We start from the raw sequence: 16,003 nt of genomic DNA, 5'->3' as shown, positions 1-16,003 counted from the left end.
GGGGCCGGAGGTAATGAATATTTAATATACTTTTGTCCTACTCCTAAAGCTTTGCTTTGTTCCTTCCTACTCAGTGTTCCTGCTTGAAAACCTCCTAACTCCCCCTTCATCGACACTGTTTTCCTGAGCACTTTCACCTTCTAACAGGGTGGAGGCTTTTCTTTTTTTTAAAGATTTCATTCATTTATTTGAGAGAGAGAGAGAGCAAGCAGGGGGGAAGGGCAGAGGGAGAGGGAGAGGCAGGCTCCCCACTGAGCAGGGAGCCCGATGTGGGACTCGATCCCAGGACCCTGGGATCATGACCTGAGCCTAAGGCAGATGCTTAACCGACTGAGCCACCCAGGTGCCCAAGTGGAGACTTTTCCTAGGATGTGTCCTGTTTATGGTCTGCCTCCTCCTGCTGGAATTTAAACTCCACTAGAGTGGGTGGTTTGGACTGTCCTGTTCGGAGATGTGTCCCAAGTGCCTTGAACCTGACACACAGTAGGTGCTCAATAAATATGTATTTATTGAACATACAAAAAGCTAATGTTCCAATTCTAAAATCATCACAAAAGCCCTTTACCGTATTTACAATTCTGTCCTTACTCTTGGGAGACTGTGTGCCCTCCCGTGTCTACGCCTAAGTTCCCAGCTCCTCTGTCCTCAGCCCCAGCTCCCGGCCCAGGACCATCCTACTCTCTTCCCCTGTATGCAGCTGACCCGGCTTTGAGGCCAGCGGGGGCCCTCCCCCTGCCCCAGTACCCTTGGTCACCTCAGTCTGCTCTGCCCCCTCCCTGTACTCTTGTAGGAATTTCTTTCTGAATTACCTGCTAGACTCTATTCAGACATTGTCCTGGATGGTAATATGACATTTCATGCGTCTTAAAAAAAAAAATCTCCCCAACTAGATTATCAGCTCCTGAGGTACCCACTGTACGTACTCCGGAGATACTCAGTGAAAAAATAGTCCAAAGAATAACACTTGGATGGGCACATATGATGTGCTAGGGACTGTTCTAGCTGCTAGATAAGCTCATTGAGCCCACAAATGGCCCCATGAGGTTGATAGTCTTATGATCTTTATTTTACAAATGGGTAAACTGAGGCACAAGGAGGTTAATGAACTTGCTAGGAAGCAGCAGAGCCAGGATTGTCCAGTTCCAGGACCAGGGGCTCACTAAGTGGATGTGTTAACATTGGCACTGTTCTTTGCTTTTTTTTTTTGCCTCCGATCATCGAGGAGGGTGAAAGGGCTGCAGGTGACGCCGCAAGGGTGGTGTCATCCTGAAGGTGCCACCGAGCAAGCCAGCAAGCCGACTCTCTGAGTGTCAGGGGCTGACCACAGGTGGTAGTTGCACCTTGGCTTGTCTTTCTGAGCCTCCCTTTCCACAGCTGTGGGGACAGCAGACTTACTGCTTTTTCTCTACCTCACTGAGTGGGGATGGCTGCTGACTTCTGTGCTGGGTGGTGGTTCTGGATTCAGGAGGAGGATCGGAGGTTGGTCACAGGCTCCTCCCGGAAGGGCAGTGTGTGTTTGTGTGTGTGTGTGTGTGTGTGTGAGAGAGAGAGAGAGAGAGAGACCTGGGACCTTAGTGTGTGGGTTCAGGCAAGTATGGACAGGTGAATTATAGTTAAGGAGAACCTGGGGGTTAAGAAGCTGTCACTAGGGGTGCCTGGGTGGCTCAGTTGGTTGAGTGTCTGCTTCAGCTCGGGTCATGATCCCAGGGTCCTGGGATTGCATCCTGCATAGGGCTCCCTGCTCAGTGGGGAGCCTGCTTCTCCCTCTCCCTCTGCCCCTCCCCCTGCTTGTGCTCACTCTTGCTCTCTCTGTCAAATAAATAAAAATCTTAAAAAAAAAAGAAGCTGTCACTACTGTCCCCCTGGGACCTGTGGGAAAATTTCAGAGAGGGAGAATGTTGTCACAGAGTCACTGCCTGCAGACTGCACCATATAGGAGGCCCCTGGCCATCTGGCCTGGGCTGATGTCTGTCACCCATTCCCCACTTCCAGCACCTTAGATGTTGTAGCTGTTTTGTACTACTTTTCTTTCTCTCTCTTTCTTAATAGCTTTTTAAAAAAATTTTTTTTGAAATGACTTTAGGTTTACAGAAAATTTGCCAAAATAGTTCAGCTTCCTCTAACATTAACATCTTACGTAACCATGGGATATTTGTCAAAACTAAGAAGTTAACACGGGTACAGTACTATTAACTGAACTGCAGATTTTATTCCGACCTCACCGGTTTTTCCACTAATGTCCATTTCCTGTTCCAGTATCCAATCCAAGAGCCCACAGTTATTTAGTATTTTGCATGCCTTTTAATTCTCTGAATTCACTGGGCTCACTCCCGTCCATTTGCCTTTGAGCCTGTCATTTCCTTGGTCTACAGTAACTTTCCTATTCATGGCAAACTCTTATACATCCTGCAGCAACCCTTCTGTTGGGTCAGAAATAATGTGGGGCATGCTAACTCTCCCTGAAGCATTAGGTTTGTATTTTCCTCTAAATTTAACTTTAGATGATTTAACATCTAAAGTTTAACATTTAGATGATTGGAAGATAAAGATATAAAAGACTAGGGAGGGAGAAGTGTCCCTTCTGGAAATTATTCTAGATTAAGATTAAGGAGTCCTATCAACCAAGGGCAACATGTGGGCCTGGTTGGAATCCTCCTTCAACCATATCAATTACTCAAAAAAATGTTTTCTGTAGGCAATGGGGGAAATTTAAATATTGTCTAAGTATCAGATGATATTAAGGACATGCTGTTAATTTTTTTAGGAGGATGATGGTATTGTGGAATATTTTTGAAAAACCCTATCTCTTAGAGATTCATCTTGAAATTTTTAAGGCTAGAATGATCTGGTGTCTGGGACTGGCTTTAAACTTCTCAGCCCCTTCCCCAAAAGTGGGGAGGCAAATGACATAAGAATGGGGATATGGTGGTAATTGTTGATGCACGGTGATGGGTACATGGGATTCATTATACTACTCTCTGTACTCTTGTGTATATTTGAACACTCCAATAATGACAAAATACATCTCCATCCGACCTCTCCATCCCCTACCAGTCTAGCCCTCCCCCAGTAACGAATATTGGTTTTTATGCATGACTCTTTATGCAAATACTAATATATATTATGTCTCATTCCCTTCCCCCACCATTTTTTGGCACCTTGCTACTGGTACATTCACCTTTTCCCATCTTTATTGTATGCAGTAGGCAGAATAACGCCTCCCCCCACAAATGTCCACATCCTAATCCCTAGAACCAGTACATATGTTACTTTACATGGCAAAAGGGACTTTGCAGATGTGATTAAGGTTAGGAGCTTTGAGATGGGGAGATTATCCTGAATTATACAAGGGAACCCAGGCTCTTCACGTGAATCCTTAAAATCAGAGCTATGGTCCTGGCTGTCGTCTGAGGGAGATGTGACAAAAGGTCAGAAAGACAGGACAGTGCTGGCTTTGAAGCTGAAGGAAAGGAGCCCCAAGCCAAGGAATGAGGACGGCCTCTAGCAGCTGGAAAAGGCAAGGAAATGAATTCTCCCCGAAAGCCCCCAGAACTAGGAAGGCAGCCCTGCTGACACCTTGATTTTAGTGCAGTGAGACCCATGTGTCGGACTTCTGACCTCTAGGAAACGCAGTATAATAAATGCGTGTTTAAGTGTGTCATAATGTGTCACAGCAGCAATGGAAAATGACTACCTTCTGTCCCGGAGCTCTCTCTGTGTCAGGACAGGTCGGAGCAACATTAGCTCCTCACATTACACACTGGCTCTGAAGTCTGACGGATCTGGGCTGGAGTCCGGGCTCTGTCACATACAGGCTGTGCGGTTCTGGGCAAGTCCTGTCACCTCCCCGAGCCGGTCTCCTTGTCTGTAATAAAGGGCACCTGGGGGGCTCGGTCGGTTGAGCGTCTGCCTTTGGCTCAGGTCATGATTGCAGGGTCCTGGGATGAGCCCCACATCCGGCTTGCTCAGCGGGGAGCCTGCTTCTCCCTCTCCCTCTGCGCCTCACCCCGCTCGAGTCGGCTTCTCCCTCTGCCCCTTACCCTGCTCCTGCTCTCTCAAATAAATAAATAAAATCTTAAAAAAAAAAAAAAAAAGGGTAGTAATGAGAGCGCCTGTCTCATAGGCTTGCTTTGAGGGTTAAATCATAATAGCGCATGCAACACATCGAGCACAGAGCCTGGCAATAGTAAATGCACAAAAAAGGACAGCTGTTAATGATACTATGAACGGAATGATTATAACAGGGATCTTTCCCTGGATGCTCCAGGAGAGTGGCAGCCACCACTGCTCTCCCCCTTTATCCAAAGTTGAGGTTCCCTCCTTCCCACACTAAAGGCGGGTCAAGGGCACAATGGGACCCTGGCAGGTTCCTGTGCTGCTCCCTCACGGCATAGCTTCTCTGAGGGATGGGGACCTCCCGGATCCCCCTCAGTGACCCAGTAGTCAGCTTGGCGTGAGCTCACCCCCTCCTCAGGCCGGGCCCCTCCCAGGGGGTAGTTGTGGTTATTGGAAAGGTTTGCACTCTGCCTGTAACCGAGTGCATGTTCTGCCCTCTGGGGCTGCATGGGATGAGTTTGCTTCCCTTGCACACAGCGGCTCTTCTGCCTTTTAGATGGGTGTGGGGTGGCAGAAAGAGCATCGTAGGCTGGGTGTGTGTGGTGGGGGGCACTTACTTGCTGAGTGGCCCTGGGGTTATGTGAGTCTTTTCTGTTTTCATAATCTGTAGAAAAGGAACAAAACCACCTACGTTTCAGGATCATCTTGGGACCCTATGGAAACTATCCCACACATAGTAAAGTCCAGTAAATTCTGCTTCTCTTCTCTCCTGCTCTGGGCCACACCTTCTGGGTTCCTTAACTGCTCCACCCCCTCTGGCTACTACTGGGGAGTGCAGGGCGCTGACCTAGGGCAGGCCTCCAGGGATGGGCCTGCCATAACGGCCAGAACCTTCTTTTTTAAGATTTTATTTATTTATTTGACAGAGAGAGACACAGAGAGAGAGGGAACACAAGCAGGGGGAGTGGGAGAGGGAGAAGCAGGCTTCCTGCAGAGCAGGGAGCCCAATGTGGGGCTCGATCCCAGGACCCTGGGATCATGACCTGAGCCAAAGGCAGACGCTTAACGACTGAGCCACCCAGGCGCCCTATCACCCAGAATCTTCTGCTGGGGGAAGTCTGCCTTTAGCCCTTCCTACCCCGCTGTGGGCCTTCTCTCTGCTTTGCTTCCCGGCAGGAGCGGCCTCTTTCCTCTCTGGGGGAAGCACTGTCCTCTCTCACTGCTGACAACACACGGAGGCCCAGCCCAGCCCTCCCCTCTTCTCTGGCCTCACTGTGCTTGGGGGCAGCCGGAAACTCCTCTCCCTGCCACGCCAACCCACAGATGCTTTTACTCGGCATGGAAATGCTTCCTTCGTTTTAGCTCTGGCCCCGACCATCCCCTGGCGCCCCTGTCCTCGTGAACTTGTCCAGATCTGCAAATTTGTTTTCCCAAATTCATCGAGTCGCGGGAATGCGCTCTGGTCACACAACATGAGTGGAGCTCAGCCCACACTTCTCTGTCCCCGTCACCTTGCTGGCTTGTACACATCTGTTCCTGCCACATACACTCTCAAGTGTCTCCCCAGCTCCTTCCTTGTCTCTAGTACCTGGGCTGTCTCTCCCTCCAGCAGACAGGAACAGTCCCAGGAAAACCAAAAGTTGGAGGGGACAAGGGAAGATGGGGGGAGGGAGATCTCATTTCCTTTTTGGCCCATGAGGCCAGCTGGGGAGGGTGTTAGACACTGTGCATGCATGTGAGCGCGCGCGCGCGCGCACACACACACACACACACACACACACACACACACACACAGTGTCCTGCCTCCCATGGCATGGGGTTCGCTGTGGCTGGAGTAGCCAGCTTTCTGAGGCAAAAGTGGTTAACCCAGAGATTACTGTACTTTTTCTCCCAATTTAAATTTAAGATGAACAAACAAACAACCCCCTTTGGAACAAAGAGTCTTAAACCACCACTGACACAGAAAACCGGGCTTCTGAATTGAGACCTGCGCTGTCTCTCCAGGCCTGGCAGACCCCATTCATTCCTTTTTTATCCTCCACTTCCTCAGGGTGAAACCCAATTCTGGAGGGCCCACAGTGTGTGGCGCACCTCCCCCCACAGCCCCCTGGATTCTGGGCTGTTTCAAGAGCCCACAGGCACCCTCCCCCTCTGGCCCTGGGCACTTGCTCTTTCCTCAGCCTGGATCCCTTTCCCCCAGGAGCCCTCCTTCTTTTGGACCTCTGCTATTGGATGGCTTCTCCACTTTACAAATGACACAGCCCGGCCCAGCCCACCCATTCCCTATGCTCCTCCCCGGCTTTGTTCCCTCCATCACCCTGTCACCACCTGCCCTGGTGCCCATTGATTTGTTTTGTCTTTGTCTCCTTCCACTTGAATGTAAACTTCACAGAGACAGTGGCAGTTCCTTTCACTTGCTGCTCTATCTCTAGGGCCTAGACCAGGCCTTCAGTGGGTGTTAATGCATTTTTGTTGAAAAGGAAGGGAGTGCTTCATATGTGTGGATGGATGTGACTTGCAGCGGAAGCCTCTGGGCTGGGACAGCTGGGCCCCTGGATAAGGACATTGTCAAGGGAGAAAGGGCCCCCCTTGGCCTCCCTCTGAGGGCTAAGTGGTCACCCACTATCCAGGCAGGACACAGAGTGGGGAGGGCCGGTGAGTGGGACTCCCCAGGAAGCCATGCTAGGCCTGGCCAGAGGTGAGGGGTCCCTGGCTCAGCAGCCAGCCATTCCTGCCTGTCCCTTCCTGTGCAGTGAGTCAGCCAGCCTGGGGAAGTGCGCCAGGGAAGTGGCCCCTGTCAGGAGTATAGCAGGGTTAGGGGTCAACAAAACAAGAGCTTGCTCATCTACCCCTCCCACTCTGCCCATCGGAGGTGCCTTTTCTGTATTTCCCATCTCTGTCTTGATCAGCGTCTATCTGGTATGGGTTGAATTGTTGCCCCCAAATTCATATGTTGAGGTCCCCACCTCCTAGTACCTCAGAATGTGACTGCATTTGGCAATCAGGTCATTGCAGATATAATCAGTCAAGTTCAAATAAGATCATACTGGAGTAGAGCAGTCCCCTAATCCAATATGATTGTGTCCTCATAAAAAGAATGCTATGCAGATAAGGAGGAATTTTGAAGACATCATGCTAAGTGCAATCAGCCAGACACAAAAGGACAAATATTATGCGATCCCACTCAGGATAGAATAGTCAGACTCATAGAGACAGCACACAGAGTAGGGGCTCCCAGAGGCTAGGGGAGTGGGGAATGGGGAGTTAGTGTTGAATGGGGACAGAATTTCAGTCTGGGAAGATGCAAAAGTTCTGGAGATGGACGGTGGTGATGGTTGCCCAACATAGTAAATGTGCTTAATGCCACTGAACTCTGCTTCAAAATGGTTGAAATGGTAAAATTTTTTGTTATGTGTGTTACACACACACACACACACACACACACACACACACACACACACGAAGGCCCTGTGAAGAGAAAGAGACATGGATAAAGGGAAGACATTGTGAAGACACAGGGAGAACACCATCTATAAGCCAAGGAACACCAGTGATGGTTCACTAACCACCAGAAGCTGGGGGACAGGCATGAGATGCTGTCCCTCACAGCCTCTGCAAGAAACAACCCTGCACACATCTTCCTCTCAGACTCCTGGTCCCTGGGACCATGACATAATACGTTCCTGTTGTTCAGCCCCCTGGTCTGTGGTAGGTTCTGGCAGCCCCAGGAAACGGATACAGTACCTCTCCTGGCCGGTAATTCTTCCTCTCCCGGTCCCTCGAGTTCTGGAATTTAAGCAGAAATGAGAAGAGGAGCTGGTTTGTGAAGATTCTTCGGCTTTTGGCTTTCTTTCATTCCATCTATTCTCTTGGTTGCTCCTTTCCTCTGCCACCTCCTCCCCCTTCTCTATAGTCCCCACACAATATGTGAACAGTTACTTGTTCAGCATCTTCTCTCTCACTAGACTGTAGGTCCGGGAGGCAGGGACCTTTTGTGCTCATTCAGGGCTGTGTCCCCAGTGCCTGGTCCTTTGGAGCACTCAGTACACATTATAAATGAATGAATTCTGTAGAAGGGGAAGGAATGAGTCTTGTCTCCCCACCACCACGCCACCCCCCGCCCCTGGCCCAGTCAGACATGCTTTGACAAAATGTCTGTGCTTATAATAAGCAGGGACAGTAGAGTCCCCCTCATGACCATGCCAGATGGTTGGACCTCTCCTGGGTGGGGAGGATGCTACCACAGGAAGTGATGAGGGCAAGCCAGGGACCTCATAGACAAAGCTGTTTCCTTAGGTCCACTCAACTCAAACCTGGACTTGTCCAGTAATAGAAGGCCAAGGAGAAAGGCTTCCCATGTTATGTCAGGCAGAGTCTGGAGCCGGATTGGGAGAGAAAAGCACTGGGTGGATATTGGACTACACATTCCCCTTTCTCTTTCTTACTCCTGCCCTGCTCTGCTTCTCTGCTGTGGGAACAAAAAATAGGGGTGGGGGCAAGAATTAGAAGGAAACCAAAGTCCTCTCTTCATCTTTGATTCATAGATTCGATGAATATTTATGGACCGACAATGTGCCTGATACTGTGTTTAGGCCAAAGATGGAGAGATGAAGAGAGTCAATCCCCAACCTCGAGGAGCTCAGAGCCCGAACAGGGAGGTAGACCAGCAAACCGTCCCAGAACAAGACCACAGCTGCTAGGATGGAGTCTATGGAGGAGGCTGTGGGAGCCCAGGAAATGCTCTGAGTGTGGGACTTGGTCAAGGCTGCACAAAGGAGGTGCCATCTGAGAAAGGCCTTGAAGGATGAATGGGACTTTGATGTGGAAAGAAGGGGAGAGCTTGGGGAGTAGGGAAGGCATAATGTAAGCAGAGGGAATAGCACCTGACAAGGCAGGAAGTCAGGAGAGGGCCTTGTAGGTCTGGGGTAGCGGGCTTGGGAGTGGCGGTGGTGGGCGGCACTAATGGGAATCCCTGTTGTAGGGAGAGAGTGTGGCCAGAGTGTACCGGACTCATGAACTTGGGCTTGCTCCTGAGAGCGAGAGGGAGTGAAATCTGGCTGTGCGCGTGTGCATGCATGCGTGTAACTATGTGGGCTGGTTATTTTCTCTTTGCCCTGCTTCCTGCTAGCCCACCCACTCTCTACCCTCTTCTCAACTTCTCTATAGGCTGCTTCACCTACGCTCCCTGACCCCCTGTTGGAAGGCGGGAGGAGAGATGGGTTGGGGTTATCCCCCTGCTGCCTTGTCACATTCCAGGCAGCGGTGGCGTCCCTCTGCCACCATACCTCTGGTTTTCCTTGGCTCTGGTAACTTGGCTTCCTCTCTCTGTCTCTCGGGCCTAGGAAGGTGGAGGCTTCCCATGGGGCTAGTCCCCAGGTGCATCTCCACCCCTGGTCGGTTCACTTTAGAAAACCCCTGCAGGTGTTCCCTCTGTTTCTCTCCAGCAGTCTGCCTGATGGGGTGTGGCTTAGTCAGCATTTGGTGGGGAAAATAGCCCTGATGGTGTAGACTGGGTTGGGGAGAGACGGTCTCAAGGGTGCTGGTTAAGACACTTTTTTCTTGAGAGAGAGAGAGCACGCGCACACACACACACACACCCACACCCACACCCACACACGTGTGTGTGTGTGAGGGGAGGGGCAGAGGGAGAGAGAGAGAATCCCAAGCAGGCTCCACACTCAGCATGGAGCCCAATGTGGGGCTTGATCCCACAACCCTGAGATCATGACCTGAGCCAAAATCAAGAGCCGGATGCTCCACCGACTGAGCCACCCAGGTGCCCCTGGTTAAGACACTTTTAATGTCGGGGTGAGAGATGAGGGGCTGGCACTGTGGCAGTTGCCATGGGATGGAGAGAAGGGGCTAGAGCTGGGAGGCATTTCTGAATCGGAACTGTCAAGTTTTGGTGACTGACTGGGTACATGGGGGAGGTGAGCGGAAGGGAAGGATGACCCCCAGGACCTGCTTGGAAGACAGAAAACATCGGTCCACAACTGCTGCACAACCAGCCATAAAATCTGCTATTTCCAATCCAAATGCAGGACTGTGAAGTTTTGCTTAACCTCTCCTGTCTTGAAAACACCTAAGTACCTCAGAGGCTGTGGTTTAGATACCAAGAGGACAAAATTGTTATCCAACCAGAGGTGGTTCGAAGAACCAGAGACAAAGCCACGTGAGTCAAGTTAAGGTGGATGACATGTATCGTTCACTTTTATGCATGTGCATTGTCAGGCCACTGAGCATCCACTCACCCTTCATTGTCAGGCCACTGAGCATCCATTCATCCTTCATTGTCAGGCCACTGAGCATCCACTCACCCTTCATTGTCAGGCCACTGAGCATCCATTCACCCTTCGGGGGTAAAAGAGCACCTCCCTGTGCTTTAAGAACCAGCCCCTCCCCATTCTGGCACTTATGCTTTGGGTGGGATTGATCCCCACTCTGTGAGTCAGCCCGATTGGCCAAAGCCGTGGTCTGTCTTCAAGGCCACAGTGATGAGTGTGGGAGGGGCCTGGGCTCCAACCAGAGCCAATGAGACTTTCTGGAAGAGAGGTGGGGGCTCCTCCCCCACAGCCTGGAGCCTGGAAGCATAAACACTGCAACCGCTGTCTCCATTTTGTCATAGGGGGCCTGAGATGCCAGCTCAGGCAGGAGATCAAAGCTGAGCTGAGACGGAGAGAAACCAGGGTTTTGTGGTCGTGTAAACCCCAGTCAGGCTACACTGGAAACAGCCCAGCCCTGCTGCTGGACTTTTCAGTTTGTGAGCTCATATTTGGTTTCTGCCTTTTTCTTTTTCTTTTTTGGTCACTTGCAGCTGAGAGAGTCCTAGAAGAAACGGTAGTCATCATCAAATTTTGTCTTAGATTCGAGTTATTTAGAGACAGTGCCTCAGGGGCGCTTGGGCGGCTCAGACAGTGAAGCATGTGGCTCTTGATCTCAGCTCAGGGCTTGATCTCAGGGTTGTGCGTTCAAGCCCCATATTGGACTCCACACTGGGCATGGAGCCTACTTAAAAAAAAATTGAGGGGCGCCTAGGTGGCTCAATTGTTAAGCATCTGCCTTCGGCTCAGGTCATGGTCCTGGGGTCCTGGGATTGAGTCCCGCATCGGGCTCCCTGCTCAGCGGGGAGTCTGCTTCTCCCTCTCCCACTCCCCCTGCTTGTGTTCCCTCTCTCGCTGTGTCTCTCTCTGTCAAATAAATAAATAAAATCTTAAAAAAAAATTGAGACAGTGTCTTGTGGCAAGTGTAATGGGATTCGGTGAGACTATCACAATTCCCCACTTGGACGAGCTCCTTCCATCTCAGGTCCATGTTTGTGAAATAGTGCCGGTCACACCTGCCTGTTTTGAAGGTTAAGTGAGAAAGGGAAAGAAAAACTGTAAGGTGCTTTCAAAATTTTAATTACTGCTATTTTATTATACGTTCCTTGTGGGCAGGCACTAAAGTGCTTTCTGTTTTTATACATACCACAGAGACTGCTGAAGCCTCACACAGAGCAGGTGGTCAGTAAGGCTCTGAGAGCTTTGTTTGAATGGCACTGAATGTTCTTCCTGCTTATTCTCTGAAGACTATAGGTGAGGAAAAATGGAGTCACAGAGAGACAAATGATGAAGCCATATGCCAGGAACAGACTTGGGAATCCTGTCTCCGAACTCAGCTGAGGCCAACAGCGAAGCTCCATCCCTCTGAGAGGAGGCGACACGACACCGGAGGAGGAGTGGGTCCCGTGGCCGCTGTGTCACTAGCCTGGGGGGGTGACTTTGGGTGAATCAAGTCCGCACACTGGCTTTCCATTTCGTGAGCCTTCACATAGGGTCAGTCCTCACGTGTAAGCCTCCGTGAGTTCTAGGTACAAGTCCTCTGTTTTTGTTTTTGTGTTTTGGTTTCTTTTTAAAGATTTTAAGTCATCTCCATACCCAATGTGGGGCTCAAACTCGTAACCTCAAGACTGAGAGTCACATGCTCTCCCGACATAACCAGCCGAGTGCTCCTTAGGTGCAAGTCCTTTGAAGTACAAAACGCCTGACCTTGGAAGCTGCAGTTCCTGCTTGGCAGGTGCCTGGGGAGCAAGAGAGCTGTGTGCTTTGGGGCTCACCGAGCACCTTCATCCGCACGGTTTCCTGTGCTTTTCCTGGGGCTCTGAGACATCCCTGACAGGTGGTGTTTCTTCCAGCGACAGAGCAGAAGCCGAGGCACTGAGAAGTTGGGTGACAGCGAATCGGAGACCTGGCAGAATTCACATCCACTCTTGTGACTTTCGGTTCAGGCCTGGCACAGGCCTCTGTGTCACCTGTCGGGAGGGCCTGCCCCTTAGAGACTTGATCACCGGTGGAGCTCCATCAGTGCTGAGGGGAAGGCTCAGAGGAAGCCAGCTTGTCGCAAGTCCCGCGCGGGGGTCTGGCCACTGTGGGATGGCCTTGCGACAGCCTGGCTGCTGGGGGCGCTGGAGGCCCAGGCTACCCGGTGGTTTATTTGGGGGGCCTGCTGCGTCCACCGTTCCTGGTGGAGGTGGGGTTGCTTCAGCAGGATTTGGTGAGCAGCTCTCCTGGGTGACGAGGGGAGGCGGCAGACACTGTCTGTTTGCCGGGCGGTGAATAGCTCTTCCGGCCATTGTGCTCACCAGTGCCCCGGGTCATGAACACAGAGACCAGGATGCCTTTGTAGAAGTCACAGCAACACCCTGTACTTCCCGCATTCCAAGGAGGCTCCTGAGTGTGGTCACTGATGGGAGGTCTCCCAGACACCCGCTTCCTCTTCCTCTCCGGGCCTCCATCCTCTTCAGGACTTGATGGCCATCGTGATCTGGGGGTGGGGGAGTGGGGGGGGTGAGGGGGTGCAGGGGTGGGAGGGCCTTTGACCACGCAGCTCCCCCCATGTTGGGCAGCCCTCCTTCCAGACATCATCTCCCGGCTACACAAAATACTAACATCACAGCAAATATTTTCTGATTTAGGCTCTGCTTAAGAGCTTTACATACTGATTTTGTCAACAGTTCCATGAAGTAGATGTTCTGGTTATCGCCCCCTTCCTTTTTTTTTTTTTTTTAAAGATTTTATTTATTTATTTGACAGAGAGAGAGTTAGCGAGAGCAGGAACAGAAGCAGGGGGAGTGGGAGAGGGAGAAGCAGGCTTCCCGTCGAGCAGGGAGCCCGATGCGGGGCTCGATCCCAGCACCCTGGGATCATGACCTGAGCCGAAGGCAGACGCTTAACGGCTGAGCCACCCAGGCACCCCAATCGCCCCCTTCCTGTTCCTAGGAAGGCAACTGAAGCATAGAGGGGTCTTTTTTTTTTTTTTTAAAGCTTTTTATTTTAGAATATTTTTAGATTTCTAGAACTGTTGTGCAGAGATAGTGTGCGTACCCCGTGCCCAGTTTCCTCTGTTACAGACCTCCTGCATTAGGAGGGCACATACACACTCTTCAAAAACAAATATCCATACATTATCATTAAGTAAAGTCCGTAGTTTATTCAGCTTTCTTTATTTTTTACCTAACGTCCCTTTTCTGCTCTAGAATGCCACATTACATTCAGTTGTCATGTCTCCTTAGGCTCCTTTTGGCTGTGACTGTTTCTCAGACTTTCCTTGTTTTTGATGACCTCGACAATGTTGAAGAGTATGGTCAGGAATTTTGTAGAATGTTCCTCGATTAGAATTTGTCTGATATTTTTCTCACGATGGGGCTGGGGTTATGGCTTTTGGGGAGGAAGATCACAGGGGTAAAGTGCCATTTGCATTATGTATCAAGAATACATACAACCAACATGACCTGTCACTGTTGGTTTATTACATATCAAGGGTATATACTATCAACATGACCTGTGCCTGTTGGTGTTGATCTTAGTCACCTGGCTGAGGTAATGTTTGTCCTTTGTAAACTGACTCTCCCTTTCCAATACTGTACTTAAGAGTTACTTTCATCTCCACTAAGAGGAGATGAAGCTGGTGACCCTCCTAGAAGCAGGCGGAGGGGAGGGAGGGCAGAGCAGGGTGATGGCAGGTGTCCTGCATCAGAAGAAGAATTTGCACCTGGCCAGGAGGAGAAGCTGGTGGCCTCTGAGGCAGGCTTGATGCAAGAGCGGAGTCGGGGTCTGGGATCAGGCCTGGAGCAGTCACTCAGCACGGCCCAGTGGTAGGAGAGCCACCTAGGCATTTCCTGGAGAAACAGGCAAGAGCTTGGGTGGCCTGGGTCTCATTTTCATGGACCTCATCTCTCAATAAGTGATGCTATAATCAGACGCAGAGACACAGCGACAGAACAACAACAAAAAAAGGTACATGCCGTTCAACTTTAAACTGCCATCTAGCTTACCATTGGACCATTTTGTGTAAGAGTTTGGGATAAGTAAATATTTGTTATAAATCCTGAAAGTATTTTGTACATTAGCACCATGAGGTTGCATTATTCGGGATGAAAGTGTAAATTTTGCAGTGTAAATATTTAAATGGATCACAAGTTTCATAACCTTGTTTGGGCACTTCCTCATTTTATAAAATATAGGTACTGGTAATCTCAAAAGACAGCTTGGTCTGGGCCCCCTCATGGGACCCTGGAGAGACCGTGTCTCCTTCAAACACCAGGGCCTGGGGAGAAGTGAACCCCATGCTCAGAGGCCTCGGAGGGCGAGCTGGACCAGAGCTGCGCCAAACTCTGTGACCACGTCACAAGCTTACATTCATCTGTCTGTTCCAGATGGTGAGCTAAACATGTGAGACTGAATTTGGATAGTTGATCTGGGAGGCAAGGCCCTGGCTGGCCAGATTTTCATCTTGATGTTGGGAGGAAAGTGGGAAAATAAAAGGATGCTTTGCATGGAAGTGACCATCTACAATTTTCAGCATAGCTCTAAATGCCTGTCACTGTGCTGATATTACATGATTAGAGATAAATATCTGTGGATATTTGGGGGTCTAGGAGTTACCTGTTACATGAAAATGTCCCTAGAACATGAAATCACTGGAGCTCTGGGCAGCTAATATGGCAGAGGAAGAAGTCAACCAGCTTCTTGTGAAGAGCGGAGTCCCGTAAGAGAGGGACCCAGGGCAGAAGTCTAGAGAAAGGTGGGAGGCAGGGCTGCAAGGGGCAGTGGGTGGGGAGACACAGGGCAGTGGAAGGGAGGCCCCGGGGACATTCATGAGTCTGTGGAAAGCTGTCCTGGTGACATCCTACTTATAGCTGTTTGACCTCAGATGAGTCACTCTCCCATGCTCTAGTTTCTCCACTTGTCTGTGACATGAGGATGGTCTGTCGGTCAGGATGGGACACTTTCCCTCGTTTTCCCACCACACCTTGCCACACACCACCACTGCCATGGTCGTGTGTGGGAGCCTGGGGGCTCTGGGCTGAGGGCATAGCACAGATAATGCCTGATTGAATTCTCACAGCCTTGGGACGTAGGGTTACTGCCTCCACCATATAGTGGGGGAAACTGAGCTTTACAGAGGTGAGATAACATACCCGAGGCCACCTGCTAGTGACGGGTGGGTGTGGGGCCTCCGTGGCCAGGTCAATCTGGTTTGGGGCTGGCAAACTTCTCTTACAAAAAGTAAATATTTTAGGCTTTCTGGGTGACATATGGTGTCCTGTCCTCTTCCTCCTCCCTGTCTCTTCAACCCTTGAAGAGTGTAAAAACTCTTCTTAGCTTGTGAGTGGTACACAAATAAGCCACCAGCTAGATTTGGCCTACAGGCCATGCCTTCCCGACCCCTGGTAACAGGTAGATGGAAACGCAGAGTAGTTTGCCCTCCCAGGTTTCAGAGGGGATCTGAAACCCACTCAGAGAATCCTGGGCCCGGGAGCGTGGGGTTACCTGACTGGTCCAGATGGGTGATGGTTTGCTGAAGACCCACTGGGATGTTGGCTCTGGGGCCTTTCTCATTGCCTGTTCTGCAGGACAGTCGTGCCCCTCACCCCTGCCCCTCTGCCTGCCCAGCCTCCCCTCTGCTC

Source organism: Halichoerus grypus, chromosome 6 (genome assembly GCF_964656455.1).
Source record: "Halichoerus grypus chromosome 6, mHalGry1.hap1.1, whole genome shotgun sequence".
NCBI classification, from domain to species: domain Eukaryota; kingdom Metazoa; phylum Chordata; class Mammalia; order Carnivora; family Phocidae; genus Halichoerus; species Halichoerus grypus.
Note: the sequence above shows the minus strand (reverse complement) of the source record.